At 44.9% G+C, this 21,135-nt stretch overlaps 1 protein-coding gene across 1 annotated transcript in view; it reads left to right on the forward strand.

Annotated features, from left to right (window-relative positions):
- The window catches only part of LOC140202082 (scavenger receptor cysteine-rich type 1 protein M130-like), a 73,158-nt gene that overhangs the window by 30,052 nt on the left and 21,971 nt on the right, over positions 1-21,135 (forward strand). The window lies entirely within an intron of this gene.

Below are 21,135 nucleotides of genomic sequence, written 5' to 3' on the forward strand. Positions count from 1 at the left end.
TTCACTTCCTTGATGCTCTTGAATGCCCGGTATACTGCAGACATCCTCCACTGTGAAGTCTCATGCAAAATACGCATTCAGTTCCTCTGCCATCTCTGCATCACTCACTACAATATCTCCAGCGCTATTTTGTATTGATCTTATATTTACCCTCACTCTCTTTTATACTTCGTATACTTAAACAAGCTTTTCGTATCGCCTTTGATATTAGTCGCCAGCTTCCCTACATAATTCACCTTTTCCTTCCGAATGACCGTCTTAGTTTCCTTCTGCAACTTTTTAAAAGCTCCCCAATCCTCTATCTTCCCACTAGCCCTGGCTTCCTTGTATGCCCTTTCTTTTGCTTTTACTTTAGCTATGATAATATGGTTAACTTTCAAAAAATTTGCAAATGTCACCAAGATTGGTGGTGTTTTTTACAACGAGGAAAGTTATCATGGCGTGCAGAAAGATCTGCATCAGCTGAAAGTATGAGCTGAAGTCGGTAAATGGCACAATGCAGGCAAGTGCGAGATTTTCCCTTCGTTAAAACCAGCTAGGATAAACGTTTGTCATGGTCAGGTCCGTGAAGTCCGCGCTCCGGTTCACAGACCGGTCCGTGGACTCCAGACAACAGGTCTTCCGGCTGTAGGTTGTTTCAGTTGGGCTTAATCATACGCACCTGGTGCTGATCTTGGGGCTGGGAATATAAGTGACACTGGGTTAGAGTGTGGGTGCTGGTTGGTCACGTCAGTATCCCGTCCTCGCCTCCGTGGGGTAAGTCAGGCCGTCTTTGCCGTTACCCTGAGGTTGGACTGTTCCCTTCACCTCCCCTTCCTTCTGTAACCTTGCCTGAAGCCTTGCCTGTTTCGCCGTCAATTTCTACCGACGGAGCAAGACCGGAGCCTTGCTGTGTCTAAATAAGGAACTGTCTATCGTTTTTTGGAATTGTTTCTTTGGTGTCCACTTCTTCGCTAGGTAGGTCCGGCCGCTTGTCGCTACCTTGTGTTGGAAACCGTCTCTTTGTCCGATCGCCTCAGCTGGGTAGGTCCGGCCGTTAACCGCTACCTTTGGTGGAGATCGGTCTCTATGTGCTCTGCTTACGAATCCCGGCCCTACGTCCTGCTCCCTAGGAGGGGTCCTGACTCTGTGTAGAGCCCCAGTCCCAAGTCCTGTTCTCAAGGAGGTGTCCCGGCTCTGTGTTCCATGTCCCTGTGTTCCTGTCTCTCCCAAAACCAAATGTCTGTGATCCTGCAGCACACATGAAAGGTGCTGGTGAACGCAGAAGGTTAGGCAGCATCTCTAGGAAGAGGTACAGTCGACGTTTCGGGCCGAGACCTTCGTCAGGACTAACTGAAAGATGAGATAGTAAGAGATTTGAAAGTGGGAGGGGGAGGGGATTATATATATAGATGATCTCTCTCTCTCCTTTTTCACGCTCTGTCGCTTTCACTATATTCCTTGCCAATCCTCTGTGCTTCCCTCTCCCCTTTCTTTCTCCCTATGCCTCCCGCCCCATGATCTTCTCATATCCCTTTGGCCAATCAACTTTCCAGCTCTTGGCTCCATCCCTCCCTCTCCTGTCTTCTCCTATCATTTCGGCTCTCCCTCTCCCCCACCCCTCCCACATTCAAATCTCTTACTATCTCTTCTTTCAGTTAGTCCTGACGAAGGGTCTCAGCCCGAAACGCCGACTGTACCTCTTCCCAGAGATGCTGCCTGGCCTGCTGCGTTCACCAGCAACTTTTATGTGTGTTGTTTGAAATTCCAGCATCTGCAGATTTCCTCGTCTCTGTCTTCCTGTTCCCCCAAGACTAAAGTTACGTGTTTCCTGTTCTCCCAAGACCAAGTCAAGGCTTCCGATTCTGGTCCTGTACATGTGTCTCGTCCTGTCCTTCTGCCTCGCCCAGCCCAAGAGAACCTCGTCCTGCCCAGGAAAAGTTCGAAGAAACCAAGCTTCGTCATATCCTCGACTAGTTCTGGGGACCGAGCCCGAGACAAGACCCAAGTTCTGGGTCCTTGTCCAGTCTCTACCTCGGAGACCAAGCCCATGCGCCTAGTTCCCAGTTCCTTGTCCTGGTCCCGCTTTCCTAGCCGATGTCCTTGGTCATGTATGTATTCCTGTCCTAGCTCCTAGTCTGTGTCCTGTCCCGTCCCTAAGCCGAGTCCACTCCAGTTCCTACTACTTCAGTGTCTATGTCTTGCATTTGGGTCCGCTCCCAACGCCCACCTTCGGACAACCTTACACTGTAAACTGGAAGGCACTGAGGAGTATGGTAGAACAAAGTGATCTAGGAATTCAGTTCAATTGTTTGCTGAATGTGGCATCACAGGGAGATGGTCCCAGTGCAATTAGTTTTGAGTAGACAGTTTGCATCAGTTCCTCAGCACTGTCAAATCATTCTCTTCTGACCCTCGCTCGTGCGACCCACAGTCAATAATCCAGAGGACACTACCCTGGAGGTGCTGTTTTTGGCTTTCTAACTAGGTCCACAAAGATTCTCATCCGGATGTACACTTCTTTCCTTCCTACTGTGAGTCCCTGGTGCCAATATGTAACAAGACTTCTGTTTGCTCACTCTCCCTCTTTAGAATGAAATGTGCGCGATTGGAAATGTCCCTGATCCAAGACTTAGATTGAAAATACCATCCGGGTGTCCCTGTCGCGCACTCATAAACTCCTTAGCCTAACGTCGGTGGTGGGGAAACTGCTGGAGTCAGTTATCAAAGATGTGATAACAGCACATTTGGAAAGCGGTGAAATCATCGTACAAAGTCAGCATGGATTTGTGAAAGGAAAATCATGTCTGACGAATCTCATAGAATTTTTTGAGGATGTAACTAGTAGAGTGGATAGGGGAGAACCAGTGGATATGGTATATTTGGATTTTCAAAAGGCTTTTGGCAAGGTCCCACACAGGAGATTAGTGTGCAAACTTAAAGCACACGGTATTGGGGGTAAGGTATTGATGTGGATAGAGAATTGGTTAGCAGACAGGAAGCAAAGAGTGGGAATAAACGGGACCTTTTCAGAATGGCAGGCGGTGACTAGTGGGGTACCGCAAGGTTCAGTGCTGGGACCCCAGTTGTTTACAATATATATCAATGACTTGGATGAGGAAATTAAATGCAGCATCTCCAAGTTTGCGGATGACACGAAGCTGGGTGGCAGTGTTAGCTGTGAGGAGGATGCTAAGAGGATGCAGAGTGACTTGGATAGGTTGGGTAGTGGGCAAATTCATGGCAGATGCAATTTAATGTGGATAAATGTGAAGTTATTCACTTTGGTGGCAAAAATAGGAAAACAGATTAGTATCTGAATGGTGGCCGATTAGGAAAAGGGGAGGTGCAACGAGACCTGGGTGTCATTATGCATTAGTCATTGAAAAAGGGCATGCAGGTACAGCAGGCGGTGAAAAAGGCGAATGGTTTGCTGGCACTTATAGCAAGAGGATTCGAGTACAGAAGCAGGGAGGTACTACTGCAGTTGTACAAGGCCTTGGTGAGACCACACCTGGAGTATTGTGTGCAGTTTTGGTCCCCTAATCTGAGGAAAGACATCCTTGCCATAGAGGAAGTACAAAGAAGGTTCACCAGATTGATTCCTGGGATGGCAGGACTTTCATATGAGGAAAGACTGGATGAACTCGTTGGAATTTAGAAGATTGATGGGGGATCTGGTTGAAACGTATAAAATCCTAAAGGGATTGGACAGGCTAGATGCAGGAAGATTGTTCCCGATGTTGGGGAAGTCCAGAACAAGGGGTCACAGTTTGAGGATAAAGAGGAAGTCTTTTAGGACCGAGATTAGGAAAAACTTCTTCAAACAGAGAGTGGTGAATCTGTGGAATTCTCTGCCACAGGAAACAGTTGAGGCCAGTTCATTGGCTGTATTTAAGAGGGAGTAGATACGGCCCTTGTGGTTACGGGGATTAGGGGATATGGAGGGAAGGCTGGGGCGGGGTTCTGAGTTGGATGAGCAGCCATGATCATAATAAATGGCGGTGCAGGCTCGAAGGACCGAATGACCTACTCCTGCACCTATTTTCTATATTTTCTATGTTTCTATGTCTCCTTTCCTCGAGCTATGGAATATCCTATCACAACTGCATTTACTTGCATCTCTATTCTCTTCTGAGCCACAGACACTGGGCACAGTGCCAGAGCACCAGTCACTGCGGTATCCCTCTGGCAGGTCATCCACCTCCACAGTATCTGAATTCATATATTCATTATAGAGAAGAACGGCTACAGGCGGACTCTGCACCAACTGTGGATTTCCCGACCTTCTCCTGATAGTCACCAAGATACCTCCGTCCTGAAACCTAGGGGTGATTACGTACCTGTAACTGGTTTATATCACTTTCTTACATTTCCCTATGAGCCAAAGGGAATTGGGCTGAATCTCCAGTTCCTTAATAAGTGTTCTGAGGAGCTGCAGCTCGGTACAGCCTTTGCAGTTTTGTTTGTTCATGAGACTGGAGGTCTCCCAGACTTCCCACATCTCACACGCAGTACAAAACATTGTCCCTGGGGCCATTCTCACTGCACTGCTATGCACAAACTTAGGTGTAATAAAGAGGTAAAAACAGAAAGCGAAATGTAACAGATACTGTATATCACCCAAACCTGATGAGCCAAAGCCACTGTCGACAATGAGAACAATGGTCAACGGCAGCGGTCCTCGTGTCCTAATTCATCCAGGACGACCCTGATAAAAATGACTGTTAATTCCATTTGTTTACATTTGGTCCCAGATGCCTATAAGCATACTCTTTTCATAAACACCGTCTATAGAACTTTCGAATGCTATTCATTGACCTGCCTGAAACACTTCCTGCGGCAGATCACTCATACACGTCCTGTCAAAGAGCCCATTGGTGTCGATAGGAAGAATGTTCACTTCTTATTTTGAACCCTGTTCTTCGTTTTTGTTGTTATTTTTTTTTTTCTTTTGGGAAATAGCTGTGTGTATTCTCGTGATTCACACACCCCTATAAATATGTATGTTCTCCTATCTCCAAATTGTAGTACAGCCGGCTAGACCGCATATGGAAATCGGGGCTTACAGTTTCCCAAAATCAGATGCTGAAAATATGAAATAATGTCAATAATCAATAAAATTTAGTGGTCGGCACGTGGCCAAGTGGTTTATGCGTTCGTCTAGTTATCTCAAGGCTGCTAGTTCGAGCCTCAGCTGTGGCAGCCTGTTTGTGCCCTTGAGCAAGACACTTAATCACACATTGCTCTAGTCTGTATGAGCAGTGGCGCCCCAACATAGAATTCCAATCTGCGCCTTGTAATGCATCAAAATTCCCGACGCAGGCCTCTCATGGTCTGAGTCGACATTCCCTCCCCAATACGTAACTTGAACAATAACTGTATAACGATAAGCAGAATTAGCGCCTTCTTTGCTCCACTTCTTTAAAAGTTACTTATTGTCTGTTTTTCCACACACTATCTGCTGCAAAATGGGGTCTCGTATAAAGGTAAATAAACAAATGCAACCCATTATGCACCTGACCTGAGATGTATTTCCAAAGATTCGGGTTTAGATCAGATTTCCATTTTTATTGAATACATTGACATAATATTGGGTGGATGTCATGAATATTGACATGGCACTCTGTGAATTCCAGGGTAGCATCGGTCTTAAAGGCGAATCTGCGTGTGCAGTGAATCAATTCCCTCGTGGTAATTTTCTTTCTGTGAGGTCAATAGCTGTGTCTTCAATAACCGTGAGGTAATGTTGCAGCTATGTAGGACCCTGGCCAGATCCCACTTGGTCGACTCACGATGAGATGGACGTGTAAACAATACAAAGACTGCAGAGAAGGTGTACAAGGCTGTTGCCTGGATTGGGGAGAATGCCTTACGAGAATAGATTGAGTCAATTCGACCTTTTCTCCTTGGAGCGACGGTGGATAAGACATGACCTGACAGAGGTGTCCAAACTAATGATAGATAATGATCGTGTGGATAGTCAGAGGCTTTGCCCCAGGGTTGAAATGGCTAGTATAAGAGCGCATATTTTTTAAAGTGTTTGGAAGTACGTACGGAGGAGATGTCAGGGGCAAGTTTTTTTTTAATGAAGAGAGTGGTGAGTGGGTGAAATGAGCTGCCGGCGGCGGTGGTGAAGGCGGAAACGATAGGGTATTTTAAGAGACTCCTGGATGGCTACATGGAGCTAAGAAAAATAGATGGCTATGAGTAAAGCCTAGGAAGTTCTAAGGTAGGGACATGTTCGGCACAGCTCTGTGGGCCGATGGGCCTCTATTGTGCTGGATGTTTTCTATGTTTCTATATTTCTAACATGTAGAGTATGTGCAATGCAAATGGCCCAAGGTAGCATACTGTCATGTTTCAGTGATGGAGACAATGAGTCCATAGCTAAGTAGAAGGAACGAGGGAAATTGAGTCAGATAAGCTTGTTTACCCTGAATGATGTCAAGCTTCTTGATTATTATAGGAGCTCGTAAACGTAAACATTGTCAGATCTTCCTCAATTTTGTGTTATCGAGGATAACATGATATTTGGGAGAAACAAATGAGACTGCTGATGAATGGTAATTAAAGACTGTAGAAGTGTTGTAGTGGTATCATTTATGTGTCTCATCTAGTCCAAGTTCACGTCATGTGTGACTTCTATGTTACGGATGCCATGATATAAAGGCTCAGAATGTCGAGGCGAGATAACGTGAGTTTTACTGGTACGTGTAGACTGAACGCAGCGCACCAGTTATGAGCTCATGCCTGATTAATATTTCCACCTTGCAATTCCTGCTCAGAAAATGAGGACGAATGTTTCATTGCTGAGTGTTTCATGCGTGAAGCTGATTTCCTTGCGTGAGAGCGAGAGAAAATAAAACGTCACGCCCACCGTATTCTAATACTGGACGACCTGTACTGTAATGTTTCGGTTAGGACCGAAAGCTAATTTGAATATACCCATGGTTTGCAGAGTTACGGTCATGCCCGTCTTCCCAACGACATTAGATTCCACATACAAACCAACAGAAGATGCACATCTGATCTCGAACCAACTTTATTCCTTCTTACCTCAGCAACATGTTGTTTTCTTCTCGGTTCCACTGAAGAACATTGGACTTGAGAAGTTACATTTTGTCTCTGTCTCCACGAAGCATCCTAACCTTCTTGTTGTTGGTCTTCTAGCGTATTTTTGTTTGGTTCAAATGACTATAATTTGCATGGTTTATTTTGGCTTTCATATCCGATCAAATGTGCTTGTTTTATGTTTCGAAAATCTTAAAAACGAAGAAGGCAAGGAAATTTAAAAAAGGTGAATACGGGATTAAAGGTGGTATCTTTGAAATTGCGCCGTACACAGAATAATGCAGATGTTGTATCACTGTTACTGGTTAGCATGTATTTCGTCGTAGGCATCGCTGAATCGGAGCTGAAAGATTATAGATGGTAACTTAACGCCCAAAGATTGTACATTGTATCGAAAGGACGGACAGGTAGGCTGAGGGGGTAAGGTGGGACTAGTGTGGCTCTGTTCGTCAAAAGTGCAAGCAAGCTATTAGAGAGCGGTGCCAAAGAATAAGAAGGCCTTTGTTGAATTGTTGTAGGATGAGCTAAAGAACTGCAAGGGTAAAATATGTGATTAGATACAGTTCCCTAAACAGTAGTAGGGATGCTGTCTACAAATTGCAACGGGTGATAGAAAGTGCATGACAAAAGGGCAAAGTTACGAGAGTGGGTGATTTCAATATGAATGTAGGTTGGCGAAAAAACATGTTGGCGCATGATCCAATGAGGGGTGTGTGACAATGTGCAGATAAACACGGGTGTCTCAGTATTGCAGTGGAGTAAATGGAATTATAGACGTATGAGAGAGGAGCTGGACAAAATTAATTAGAAATGAACGGTAGCAGGGATGTCGACGTTCAGGGAGTAATGCCGAAGTTGCAGGAAGTATTCTAAAGACAACATTACACAACCGTGGCTGACAAGGGAACAAAAATGAGTGGGAAGTTAGATGACTGGGAAGCTTTTAGAACTCATCAAAAGGCAGGTAAAAAGTCATTCAGCAGATAAAAAGATGGAATACGAAGTTGAGCTATCTAATAATATTAAAGAATACAACAAATCTTTCTTCAGGTCCCTAAGGTGTATAGCAGAGGCGAAGGTACATATGGAACTATTAGCAATTGGTGCTGGAGAGGTAATAATGGTGGACAAGAAAATAGTGGATGAGCTAAATAGGTATCTGGCATCAATCTTCACTGTGGAAGACACTAACAGTACGATTAATGTTCGAGAGTGGACGTATGTGAAATCGCCATTGTTATGGAAATACTTTTGGGAAACTGAAAGGTCTGAAAATAAATTATTCTCCTGGAACAGATATTATACACCGCAGAGTTTTGAGACAGGTGTTGAATACATTGAGAAGGAATTGGTAATGATCTTCACTTAATGCTGACATGGCTTTCGAGGAATGGTTAATTGTAAATGTCACCCCCATCTTTAAGAAGAGAAACTGGCGGAATAAAGGAATTTATAGGCCAGTTAGTTTGACCTAACTAGCTGGGAAGAATTTGTAATCCATTGTTAAGGATGAGGTTACGGGTTTCTGGGAGGCAGATGATTAAATAGACGGTACTCAGCACGGTTTTCTTCAGAAAATTCCTTGAAGAAATAGGAAGCAGCATAGACAAATGAGGATCGGTAGATGTTATGCATCTGGATATACAGAAGGTCATTGCCAGTGTTCCTAACAAGTTATTATCCATACGGTTGCATTAAAGAAGCCAGCAGGGTAGCCTATTGGCCTATAGGCAGGAGGCAAACTGTAGGAAGAAAGTGACTGTTTTCCAGTTGGGTGCTGGTGAACTAGTCATGTTCCTAGGGGTGTATGTTGTAATCAATTTGTTTTTCCTTATATTTAAATGATTTGGACGACAGAAGTCGTGGCTTTGTGACCACGTTTATAGAGAATATTAAAATAGTTGAGGGGAAAGTATTTTTTTAGGAAGTAGATAAACTACCGGTTGATCTAGATATATTAGGAGAGTGCGATGTCAGCATTCATTTCGAGAAAACTGAAGTACGAAAGCCACGATGCCATGTTGAGGCCTCGTACGCCACTGGCGAGTCGGGGCTTAGAGTATTGTGGGTAGTTCGGGTCCTAATCTAAGAAAGGATGTTCTGATGTTGGAGCCGGTTCGCAGGAGGTTCACAAAAAATATTTGGGTTTGAAAACTTTGTCATATGAGGAGCGTTTGATCTACTTGTTTGAATTCAGAAGAATGATGGGTGACCTCATTGGAAACTGAAATGTTGAAAGATCTCGGGAGGGTGGAAGTGAAGAGGGTGCTTCCTCTGGTGAAGGACTCAAAGAAGAGAGGGCTCAACCTCAGAATGGAGGGGCGTCCCTTTAATACGGAGAGGAGGAGGGATTTCTTGAGGCAGAGAGTGGAGTATTTGTGACATTCGTTGCCACGGGCGGCAGTGCAGTCTGAGTCATTGAGTGCGTTTAATGCAGTAGCTCAGGGAGTTTTGATAAGTCAGAGCACGATGAGGTACACGAAAAAGGCGGAAAGTGTGGGCTGAGAAGGAAAATGGATCACAGATGACGACAAGGTGAAGCAGAGTCGATGGGTCAAATAAACGACTGTCCAACTGAAGAAGTTACCCCTCATGCTCCTCTTAAACTTTCCACATTTCAACTTTCATCCACAACCCATAACTTCCAGTCTTACCCAAACTCACTGGAAAAAGATTGTTTGCATTTATCTTGTCTATACACCTCATAATTTTGTATACCTCTATCAAATCTCCACTCAATCATCTACGTTTCATAGACTAGAATCGGAATTTATTCATACTTTCTTTATGACTCACATCCACTAGTCACGTCAACAATCTTCTATTTTTCCACACCCTTTCAAACTAATTACATCTTCCCTGTAGATCGGTGATCAAAACAGCACACAATACCGTAAATTAAACCTCACCAACGTTTTCTACAACGTCAACATACCACCCGATCTCATTTATTCAGTCTGTGTATTATGAAGGCCATTGTACAAAAAGACTTCTTTACGTCTCCTCTACCCGTGACGCAGGGTTGAATGATTATGCAACTGTTTTCCCAGATTCGTTTTGTTCTACAGATCTCCACAGTGTGCTACCGTTCACTGTGTAAGAATTACCTGGTCGCATCTCGCACTTGTCTTTATTAAATGATGTCTGCCGTTTTCAGACAATTGTTTCTAGCTTTTCCACATCCCACTCTGAGTTCTGATCAACGTTATCGTTGTCCACTACAGCCCCAAACTTTGTGTCATCTGCAAGTGTGCTGGTCAAGTTAACCACAGTGTCATCCAGATAACCAACATGGATGACAAACAACAACCGACCTATCACTGATTCCTGAATCATTCCACTCGTCATAGATCTCCAATCAGAGAGGCAACCTACTTCCTTTCTCTGGCTTCACCAACATTGCTAATAACTCGTCGAATTTACTACCTCATCTCGAATGGTGAGCGAGTGAACGTCAATGACCAAACTGTCATGCGTGACCCTGACATATGTCTTGTTAAAGGCAACGTATACAACTTCCACAACCTTGACTTCATGGACATTCCTGTTGATTACTTCGTTAACAAACTCCATAACTTTGATTAGACAGGATTTACCACGCTGGAAGACTTGCCGACTCTCCCTAATCAGTTCAAGACTAACCAAACACTCATTTAACCAGTCCCGTAGAGTACGTTGAATAACTTACCCACTACTGACATCCGGCTCATTGTCCTATAATTTCCAGGATTATTTTTAGTGCCTATTATAAATGCCAGAACAACATTAGTGGTCCTCCAATCCTCCGGTACCTCACCTGCGGCTAAGGATATTTGAAATATCTCTAGTAGAACCTTGCAATTTATTCACTTGCCGCACAGAGGGTCCGAGGAAACACCTTGTCAGAACCAAGATATCTGCTCAAATCAGCAAACACTTTATCTTCTGTAATCTCAATCGGTTTCATTAAGTCGAAGCTGATTTCCATCTCATCTGAGACTTTGTTTCCATCTTCTGAGGAAATAGGGATGCAAGCATCCGTTTAAGATCTCCCCCATCTCTTTTGGATCCACGCATCGGTTACCATTCCGAAAATCTACAGGTCCAATTTTGTCCTTTGCAATCCATCTGCTCTGAACTTATCTGCAGATTGTCTTAGTACTCCCTTAACCTTGTCAGCCAGGGTAAAATAATGACTTCGTTCAGTCCTCTTAATTTCTTTCTTAAGTGTTGTCTTCACTCTCTTTAACACTATATCTACTTAATTTGTTCCTACCAGCCGGTCCCTGCTGTGCACCACTTTCTCTTTTTTTCTTATATAGAGACTCAGTATTACTTTAACATCACAGTTTTCTAAGACTCTTGCCAAAGAGTCTCGGCCCAAAACGTCGACTCTACTTTTTCCGTAGATGCTGCCTGGCCGGATAAGTTTCTCCAGCATTTTGTGTTAGCTGCTTATATTTCTAGCATCTTCACAGTTGATCTTTTCCCTAAACCTTTTATATTTACCTTTTAATTTGAACGGAACGTACAGGTTTTTAACTCTCAAAATTTCACCTTTGAAGGCCTACCACTTAAGTAGTACACCTTTTCCAGATACCTGCATGTCCCAATCTACACAAGCCTGGTCCTTCCTGATGACATGAAATGTGGCCTTTCTGTCAGTCAGCGGAAGTGCCATTTTATGTGTTCAACGTTAATTAGCCCATATTGATTGCCTTTCATGGTTCCAAAATATAAAACACGTTTTACTAATACGTTAACATAAATGGGTTTGGTGGGCAAGCATGCACTGGCTCCATTCCTGCAGATTGTCACAGTTTGCAAGAGGAGAAATTGGGGCAGACAACATTTGAATTCACCTAGAGAAAGAATATTTAGATAGACAGCTGCTGATTAGGGATTTCCAGCATTGCTTTGTGTCGGATAAGGGGTGTCACTACTTTTGGTATTTGAGGAGGTAGTGGTATATTGCTAAAGACAGAGTAGTAAGCCTCCATAATGTTTTTCACACGACTGTGCATTGGTACATTGGTTCCAAGGCGAGCTGGCTAATTGTATCTATAATATGCTGTGCTAGAGGAGACAGAGATTCACAGAAGATGGAATGTTTTTCAATAGAAAGATCTTGAGCTCCGCAGCATCATAATTCGATGAAATGGAACTGGAGGTTGAAGTGGGCTAGGAGAAGTCATATGGGGCAATTGCCATAATCAAAATAAAGCATAGAATAGTTGGCGAATTATGATAAAACTATAAGCAATGGTTAGGCCACAGTTGGAGCACAGACTGCAGTTCTACAGACATTTTGCTCTAGGAAGAGCAGAAGGGATGAGTAAGATTTTGTTTTCCTGTAATGTTGGATGTTTTTTATGGAGAGGGAATGGTAAGTTGGAATTCGTTTATCCAAAGTATGCAAGGGATAACTCGAAACTGATAGAAATATGCAATATATACAACAGAATGAGAGTTAGATATCCTAAGTCTCTCAAGACCACGAAGACAGATATTAAAATTAAAATGGATTTCAGGATAAAATTGCCCTGATGGGAGTGGAGTACATCTACAACATGCTAGTAGAGACAAATCTTAGAATCCAACAGGTATTCCGCTCTACAGCATTAATTCCTCGCGACATTGCCAAAGAAAATATTTGCCCCCTACCCCTAATATGATTGTTATTAAAACATGTTTTGTAAGTATCGAATTCCATCCCTGCCCGTTGTGGGTAACGCGAAGAATCTGCACATTCCTGAGTGGCTGAAGACATGGTGCAGGAGGGAGGAATTCAGATTTATAGATAATTGGACAGTTTTCCAGTGAAGGTCGGATCTGTTCTGGCTGGAAGGTTTACATCTGAACTGGAGGAGGACAAATATTGTTGTAGGTATGTTTGCTAGAGAGGATCCAGTGGATTTAAACTAGATACAAGGGGGGAGGGGAACCAGAGTGTAGGAACAGATGTAGGGGAGAAGGAAGAAAAAGCAAATAGTAAAGTTGTTTGCACAATTAGTGATAAACAGAGAGTAACAGAGGAAAGTTTCTGAAATGCAATTATTTTAACGCTAGGAGAATTATGATGAAGGTGGATGAGCTTAAAACATGAATTGATACCTGGAAGTATGATGTGGTAGTTATTAGTGAAACATTGTTACAGGAGGGGTGCGATTGTCAACTAAATATTCCTGGATTTTTTTGCTTCAGGTGTGATAGCATCAGAGGGACAAGAGGGGGAGGTGTTGCATTGCTTGTCAGAGAGAATATTACAGCTGTGCTCTGGCAGGATAGATTAAAGTGCTCGTCGAGGGAGGCTATTTGGGTGGAATTGAGGAATGGGAAAGGTGTAGTAACACTTATAAGGGTGTATTATAGACCACTTAATGGGGAGTGAAAATTGAAAGAGCAAATTTGTAAGGAGATAGAAGATATTTGTTGTAAGCACAAGGTTGTAATTGTGGGAGATTTTAATTTTCCACATATAAACTGGGAAGCCCATACTGTAAAAGGGCTGGATGGTTTGGAGTTTGTAAAATGTGTGCAGGATAGTTTTTTTGCAGCATTTCATAGAGGTACCAACTAGAGAAGGGGCAGTATTGGATCTCCTGTTAGGGAATGAGATAGGTCAGGTGACGGAGGTATGTGTTGGAGAGCACTTCGGGTCTAGTGATCACAATGACATCAGTTTCAATATAATTATGGAGAAGGATTGGTCTGGACGTATGGTTGAGATTTTTGATTGGAGAAAGGCTAACACTGTGGAGAAGCGAAATGATTTACAATGAGTTGATTGGGACAATTTGTTTTATGGGAAAGATGTAATAGAGAAATGGAGGTCATTTAAAGGTGAAATTTTGAGGGTACAGAATCTTTATGTTCGATTTAGGTTGAAAGGAAAGCTTAAAAGTTTGAGAGAGCCATGGTTTTCAAGGGTTATTGGACACTTGGTTCGGATAAAGGGAGATATCTACAATAAACATAGGCTGCATGGAGTAAATGCGGTACTCGAGGAATATGAAGAATGTAAAATTAATCTTAAGAAAGAAATTAGAAAAGCTAAGAGAAGATACGAGGTTGCTTTGGCAAGTGATGTGAAAATAAATCCAAAGGTTTCCACCGTTACAACAAATAGCAAAAAGATAGTGAGGGATAAAATTGGTCCCTTAGAAAATCAAAGTGGACAGCTATGTGTGGAACCAGAAGAGATGGGGGAGATTTTGAAAAAATTCTTTTCTTCGGTACTCAGTAAGGAGAAGGATATTGGATTGTGTAAGGTAAGGGAAGCAGGTAGGGAGGTTATGGAAACTAGGAAGGTTAAAGAAGAGGAAGTACTGGCGCTTTTAAGGAATATAAAGTGGATAAGTGTCCGGGTCATGACAGGATATTCCCTAGGACCTTGAGGGAGTTAGTGTAGAAATAGCCTAGGGTCTGACAGAAATATTTCAAATGTCATTAGAAACGGGGATGGTGCCGGAGGATTGGCATATTGTTCATGTTGTTCCATTGTTTAAAAAAAGGTTCTAAGAGTAAACATAGCAATTATTGGCATGTAAGTTTGACATCATTTGTGGGTAAATTGATGGAAAGTATTCTTCGAAATGGCATGTGTAATTATCTGGATAGAGAGGGTCTAATTAGGAACAGTCAACATGGATTTGTGCGAGGAAGATCATGTTTGACAAATTTTATTGAATGTTTTTGAAGAGGTTACTTGGAGAGTTGACGAGGGTACAGCGGTGGATGTTGTCTATATGGACTTCAGTAAGGACTTTGACAAATTTCCACACGGAAGGTTAGTTAGGAAGGTTCAATCGTTAGATATTAATTTTGAAGTAGTAAAATGGATTCAGCAGTGGCTGTATGGGAGATGCCAGACAGTAGTGGTGGATAACTGCTTGTCACATTGGAGGCAGGTGACCAGTGGTGTGCCTCATGGATCTGCACTGGTTCCAATGTTGTTTGTCATATGCATTAATGATGTGGATGATGGGGTGGTAAATTAGATTAGTAAGTATGCAGATGATACTAATATAGGTGGCGTTGTGGATAATGAATTAGGTTATCAAAGCTTGCAGAGAGATTAGAACCAGTTAGAAGAGTGGGCTGAAATATGGCAGATGGAGTTTAATGGTGATACATGTGAGGTGCTACATTTTGGAAGGACTAATTAAAATAGGATATGCATGATAAATGATAGCGCATTGAAGTATGTAGTAGAACAGAGGGATGTAGGAATAACGGTGCATAGTTGAAGAACATGGTGATGCAGAAAGCTTTTGGTATGTTGGCCTTTATACATCAGAGGATTGTGCACAGGGGTTGGGATGTAATGTTGCAATTGTACAAGGCATTCGTAAAGCCAAATTTGGAGTGTTGTGTATAATTCTGTTCACCGAAATATAGGAAAGATGTCAATAAAATAGAGAGAGTACAGAGAACATTTACAAGAATGCTACGTAAGTTACAGAGAACTTTTGAACAGGTTAGGACTCTTTTCTTTGGAGCGTAGAAGTTTGAGGGGGTACCCAAGAGAGGTATTTAGAATTATGAGGGCTATAGATAGATTTGACGTGGAAAGGCTTTTTCCATTGAGAGTAGGGGAGATTCAAACAAGAGGACATGAGTTGAGAGTTAGGGGGCAAAAATTTAGGGGTAACATGAGGAGGAACTTCTTTACTCAGAGAGTGGTAGTTGCGTGGAACGAGCTGCCAGCAGAAATGGTAGAGGCAGGTTCGATATTGTCATTTAAAGTAAAATTGGATAGGTATATGAACAGGAAAAGAATAAAGGGTTATGGGCTGAGTGCGGGTCGGTGGGACTACGTAAGAGTAAGCGTTCGGCACCGACTAGAAGTTCCGAGATAGCTTGTTACCGTGCTATAATTGTTATATGGTTACATAGTTGGTATATGTGTGTACCATCGTTTGTCTCTTCTGAGGAAGCAGAAGATCGCCGGGTGTCCAATAATATCTCCTTATTATAAAGGACTCGAGTATAAGTCAAGGAAATAAGTACTAATGATACTAATATCAGCGAGAGCACCGTTACTGTCATGGTCCGGGCCGTGAAGTCCGCATTCCAGTTCACAGACAGTTCCATGGACTCAGGACTCCGGGTCTTCCAGCTGTCCCTTATTTTGGTTGAGTTAATCATAGGCGCCTGTTTCTCATCTTGGGCATGGAATATATCTTGTGGCTGAGGAGTTGATGCACGGAGCAGGGTTTCAGATTTTTGGATCAGTGGGATCTCTTCTGGGGAAGGTAGGACCTGTACAGATTGGATGGGTTGCACCTGAACTCGAGGGGGAGCAATATATTTGCAGGTAGGTTTGCTAGCATGTTTCGGGAGTGTTTAAACTAATTTGCAAGGGGGATGGGACCCGGAGCGAAAGAGCAGTGAAAGAAGTGCATGGAGTAAAGCCTGATCTAACATATAGAGAGGTTTTGAGGAAAGAGAAGCAGAATAAACGGTGTAAAGGTAGTAAGGGAGAAGAGCTGAAGTATGTGTACCTCAATGCAAGAAGCATCAGGAACAAAGGTGATGAACTGAGAGCTTGGATACACACATGGAATTATGATGTACTGGCCATTACAGAGACTTGGCTGGCACCAGGGCGGGAATAGATTCTCAACATTCCTGGATTTCAGTGCTATAAAAGGGATACGGTGGGGCGGGGGGTGGAGTGGAGGAGGGGTGGCATTACTGGTCAGCGATACTACTACGTTACAGAAAGGGTGGGTAATGTTGCAGGATCCTCCTTTGAGTCAATATGGGTGGAAGTCAGGAACAGGAATGGAGCATTTGCTCTATTGGTAGTATTCTATAGACCCTTGGTAGCAGAGGAGCAGATTGGGAGGCAGATTTTGGAAAGGTGCAAAAATAACAGGGTTGTTATCATGGGTGACTTTAACTTTCCTAATATTGTTTGGCACCTGATTAGTTCCAAGGGCTTAGATGGGGCAGAGTTTGTTAAATGTGTCCAGGACGGATTCCTGTCATAATATGTGGACAGACCGACTAGGGGGAAGCCATACTAGATCTAGCACAAGGTAATGAACCGGGCCAGGTCACAGATCTCTCAGTGGGGGAGCATCTGGGGGACAGTGACAACTGCTCCCTGGCCTTTAGCATTATCATGGAAAAGGATAGAATCAGAGAGGACAGGAACATTTTTAATTGGAGAAGGGCAAATTATGAGGCTATAAGGCTAGAACTTGCGGGTATGAATTGGGATGATGTTTTTGCAAGGAAATGCACTATGGACATCTGGTCGTTGTTCAGAGATCTCTTCCAGGATGTTAGGGATAAATTTGTCCCGCTGAGGAAGATAAAAAAACGGTAGGGTAAAGGAAACATCTGTGACAAGTGAGGTAGAAAATCTAGTCAGGTGGAAGAAGGCAACATACATGAGCTTTAGGAAACAAGGATCAGATGGGTCTATTGAGGAATATAGGGAGGCAAGGGAAGAGCTTAAGAAGGGGCTTAGAAAAGCAAGAAAGGGGCATGAGAAGGCCTTGGCGAGTAGGGTAAAGGAAAACCACAAGGCATTCTTCAATTATGTGAAGAACAAAAGGATGACAGGAGTGAAGGTAGGACCGATTAGAGATAAAAGTGAGAAGATGTGCCTGGGGGCTGTGGAAGTGAATGAGGTCCTCAATGAAACCTTCTCTTCGGTATTCACCAATGAGAGGGCACTTGCTGCTGGTGCGGACAATATGAGTGAACTTTGATCTTCTGGAGCATCTTGATATTAAGGGAGGGGAGGTGTTGCAGATGTTGAAATACATTATGACGGATAAGACCCCGGGGCCTGACGGAGTTTTCCTGAGGCCGCTCCACGAGGCGAGGGAAGACATCGCTGAGCCTCTGGCTAGGGTCCCTATGTCCTCGTTGTCCTCGGGAATGGTACCGGAGGATTGGAGGGAGGCGAATGTTGTCCCTGTCACAATGGGAACATTGGGAGCAAGAATGGGCGCAAATGCAAGACACATCTTGTGAGGTTACTTAGATTTAGTTTATTGTTCGATACCAGGAGAGCTAGGCAGGAGCAGGAGTAGCGAACTGAACGAGGACTTAGGACTACTACAAGGCTGGGACTAGGAGTCTGGGCTAGGACTCAGAATTGGATGCCAGAACTAGAGGAGACATAAAGAGGCTAGGGTATGGACTCCGAGCAAGAGACTGGGCAAGGACCCAGTACCTGGGTCTTGCCTCTGTCTCGGACCCCAGAACCAGGCAAGGATATGACATGGGCTAGGGAGAGGAGGAACATGAGAACACAGAGCCTCGGTCTCGGGAGAGCAGGTACATGGAACCATGGACACATACACAGAACACAAAGCCGGGACCCCTTCCTGGGTTCAGGGCATAGGGCCGGGACTCACACAGAGAACAGAGCCGGGACCCCTCCTTGGGAGCAGGACATAGGGCCGGGACTCACACATAGAATAGAGAGCCGGGACCCATCCTTGGGTACAGGACATAGGGCCGGGACTCACACACACAACGGAGAGCCGGGTCTCCTCCTTGGGTACAGGACATAGGGCCGAGACTCACACACAGAACAGAGAGCCGGAACCCCTCCGTGGGTACAGGACATAGGGCCGGGACTCATGACCCCCGCGGGGCAACGGCAAGACGGCCTGACCTACCCCACGGAGGCGAAGACAAGACAAGACAAGACATGAACCCCCGCGGAGCAACGGCAAGACAGCCTGACTTACCCCACGGAGCCGAGAACAAGGCAAGACATGACTCCCCGTGGAGCAACGGCAAAACGGCCTGACTGACCCCACGGAGGCAAGGACAAGACAGGACCAACACGAAAGAACACCAGACAGTACCTATCTAACTCCGGCGATAGAACTAGACCGAAGTGCAGGCGAGGGCTGCAGACGAGGGCTAGAGGCGAGAGGGGCAGAGAAGGGATTCAGACAGGGGGGATAGGATAGGAATCACAGACCGCCAGGGCCAGGACTCGACTCGGAACTTGGAAGCCGCTAGGGCCAGGACTCGACTCAGAACTTGGAAACCACCAGGGCAGGACTCGACTCGGAACTTGGAAGCCGCCAGGACCAGGACTCGACTCGATACTTGACTGCCGCCAGGGCCAGGACTTGACTTGGAGCCTCAGGGTAGTGGCGAGATCTCGACTCGGCCCGGGAACAGTAGACAGCGGTTCTTGATTCCCTCCAGCGGTTTAACTGACGGACCCACCTCGGTGAGGAAACTTTGCAGGCTCGCTTTGGCTAAGTAAATTGACAGGGCTGCTGCGTTGAGGAAAGGCGAATTACCGGCTCTCGCTTCGGCCGGACACTAGGCTTCTTCCGGCCAGATGACACTGGCACGCCGTACCTTTGGTGACTTTCAAACGCTCTCGCGCTGAACGGCTGAAGCGGAGGGTATAAACTCCCGGTTCAGTCGAGAGTAAATTGCCTCCAATCACCAAAGCCGAGGGACACGGGAAAACAGGGAACCAAAGGAAAACCGGGAGTCAACGGTCCGGATCGTAACGTAAACAAACTAAATTTAAAGGGACCCCGATAGATAGGTACTGCCTAGTGTCCATTCGTGTTGGTCTTGTCTTGTCTTGTCCTCGCCTCCGTGGGGTAAGTCAGGCCGTCTTGCCGTTGCTACGCAGAGAGTCTTGTCTTGTCTTGTCTTTTCGCGTCTTGTCCTCGCCTCCGTGGGATAGGTCAGGCCGTTTTGCCGTTGCCCCGCGGGGTCATGAGTCCCGGCCCTATGTCCTGTACCCAAGGAGGGGTTCCGGCTCTCTGTTCTGTGTGTGAGCCCCGGCCCTATGTCCTGCTCCCAAGGAGGGGTCCCGGCTCTGTTCTCTGTGTGAGTCCCGGTCCTATGTCCTGAACGCAAGAGGGGTCCCGGCTTTGTGTTCTGTGTATGTGTCCATGGTCCCATGTACCTGCTCTCCCGAGACCGAGGCTCTGTGTTCCCATGTTCCTCCTCTCCCTAGCCCATGTCATGTCCTTGGCTGGTTCTGGGGTCCGATCCGGGCCATGACAGTCCCCCTTGTTCAAAAAAGGTACTAGGGATAGTCCGGGTAATTATAGAACAGTGAGCCTTACATCTGTGGTGCGAAAGCTGTTGGAAAAGTTTCTTAGAGATAGGATCTATGGGCATTTGGAGAATCATGGTCTGATCAGGGACAGACAGCATGACCTTGTGAAAGGCAGATCGTGTCTAACAAGCCTGTTAGAGTTCCTTAAGGTGGCGACCAGGCATATAGATGAGGGTAGAAGAGTGGATGTGATTTTATGGATTTATTAAGGCATTTGACAAGGTTCTACAGGGTAGGCTTATTCCGAAAGTCAGAAGGCATGGGATCTAGGGAAGTTTGGCCAGGTGGATTCAGATTTGGCTTGCTTGCAGAACGCAGAGGGTCGTGGTGGTGGGAGTACATTCAGATTGGAGGATTGTGACTAGTCGTATCCCACAAGGATCTGTTCTGGGACCTCTACTTTTCGTGATTTTTATTAACGACCTGGATGTGGGGCAACTCATTTTATCATGAGTTGATCCATTATCCCACTTAGTCCCACTCCCCCGCCTTCTTACCATAACCTTTCATGCCCTGGCTACTCCGATACCTATCAGTCGCTGCCTTAAATACACCCAATGACTTGGCCTCCACTGCCGTCCCTGGCAACAAATTCCATAGATTCACCACCCTTTGGCTAAAAACCAAAATCTTCGCATCTCTGTTCTGAATGGGCGCCCTTCAATCCTTAAGTCATGCCCTCTCGTACTAGACTCACACATCATGGGGAACAACTTTGACACATCCACTCTGTGTCAAAGCTGGCGGAAGTTCCAGAGAACTAAGTGCCGATTCCGAGGTTGTTGGGCTCGTAGATGAGGACAAGAGGAGCACTATCCCTGGACAGGTGGCCGAAGGATGGACTATGAGCATAGTTGAGTGAAATGGAAGAGACGCAGTTGAGGGCAGATCTGATGGCAGAGAAAGGGTAGCACCTTTCTTTGGAAAAGGAAGACATCTCCTTTATCCCAGAATGGAAAGCCTAACCCTAAGAGTAGATGCGGCGGAGTTGGAGGAATTGAGAGAAGGGGATGTTTTGTTTGACAAGTAAC

Source organism: Mobula birostris, chromosome 8, assembly GCF_030028105.1.
Source record: "Mobula birostris isolate sMobBir1 chromosome 8, sMobBir1.hap1, whole genome shotgun sequence".
In the NCBI taxonomy this organism is placed as follows: domain Eukaryota; kingdom Metazoa; phylum Chordata; class Chondrichthyes; order Myliobatiformes; family Myliobatidae; genus Mobula; species Mobula birostris.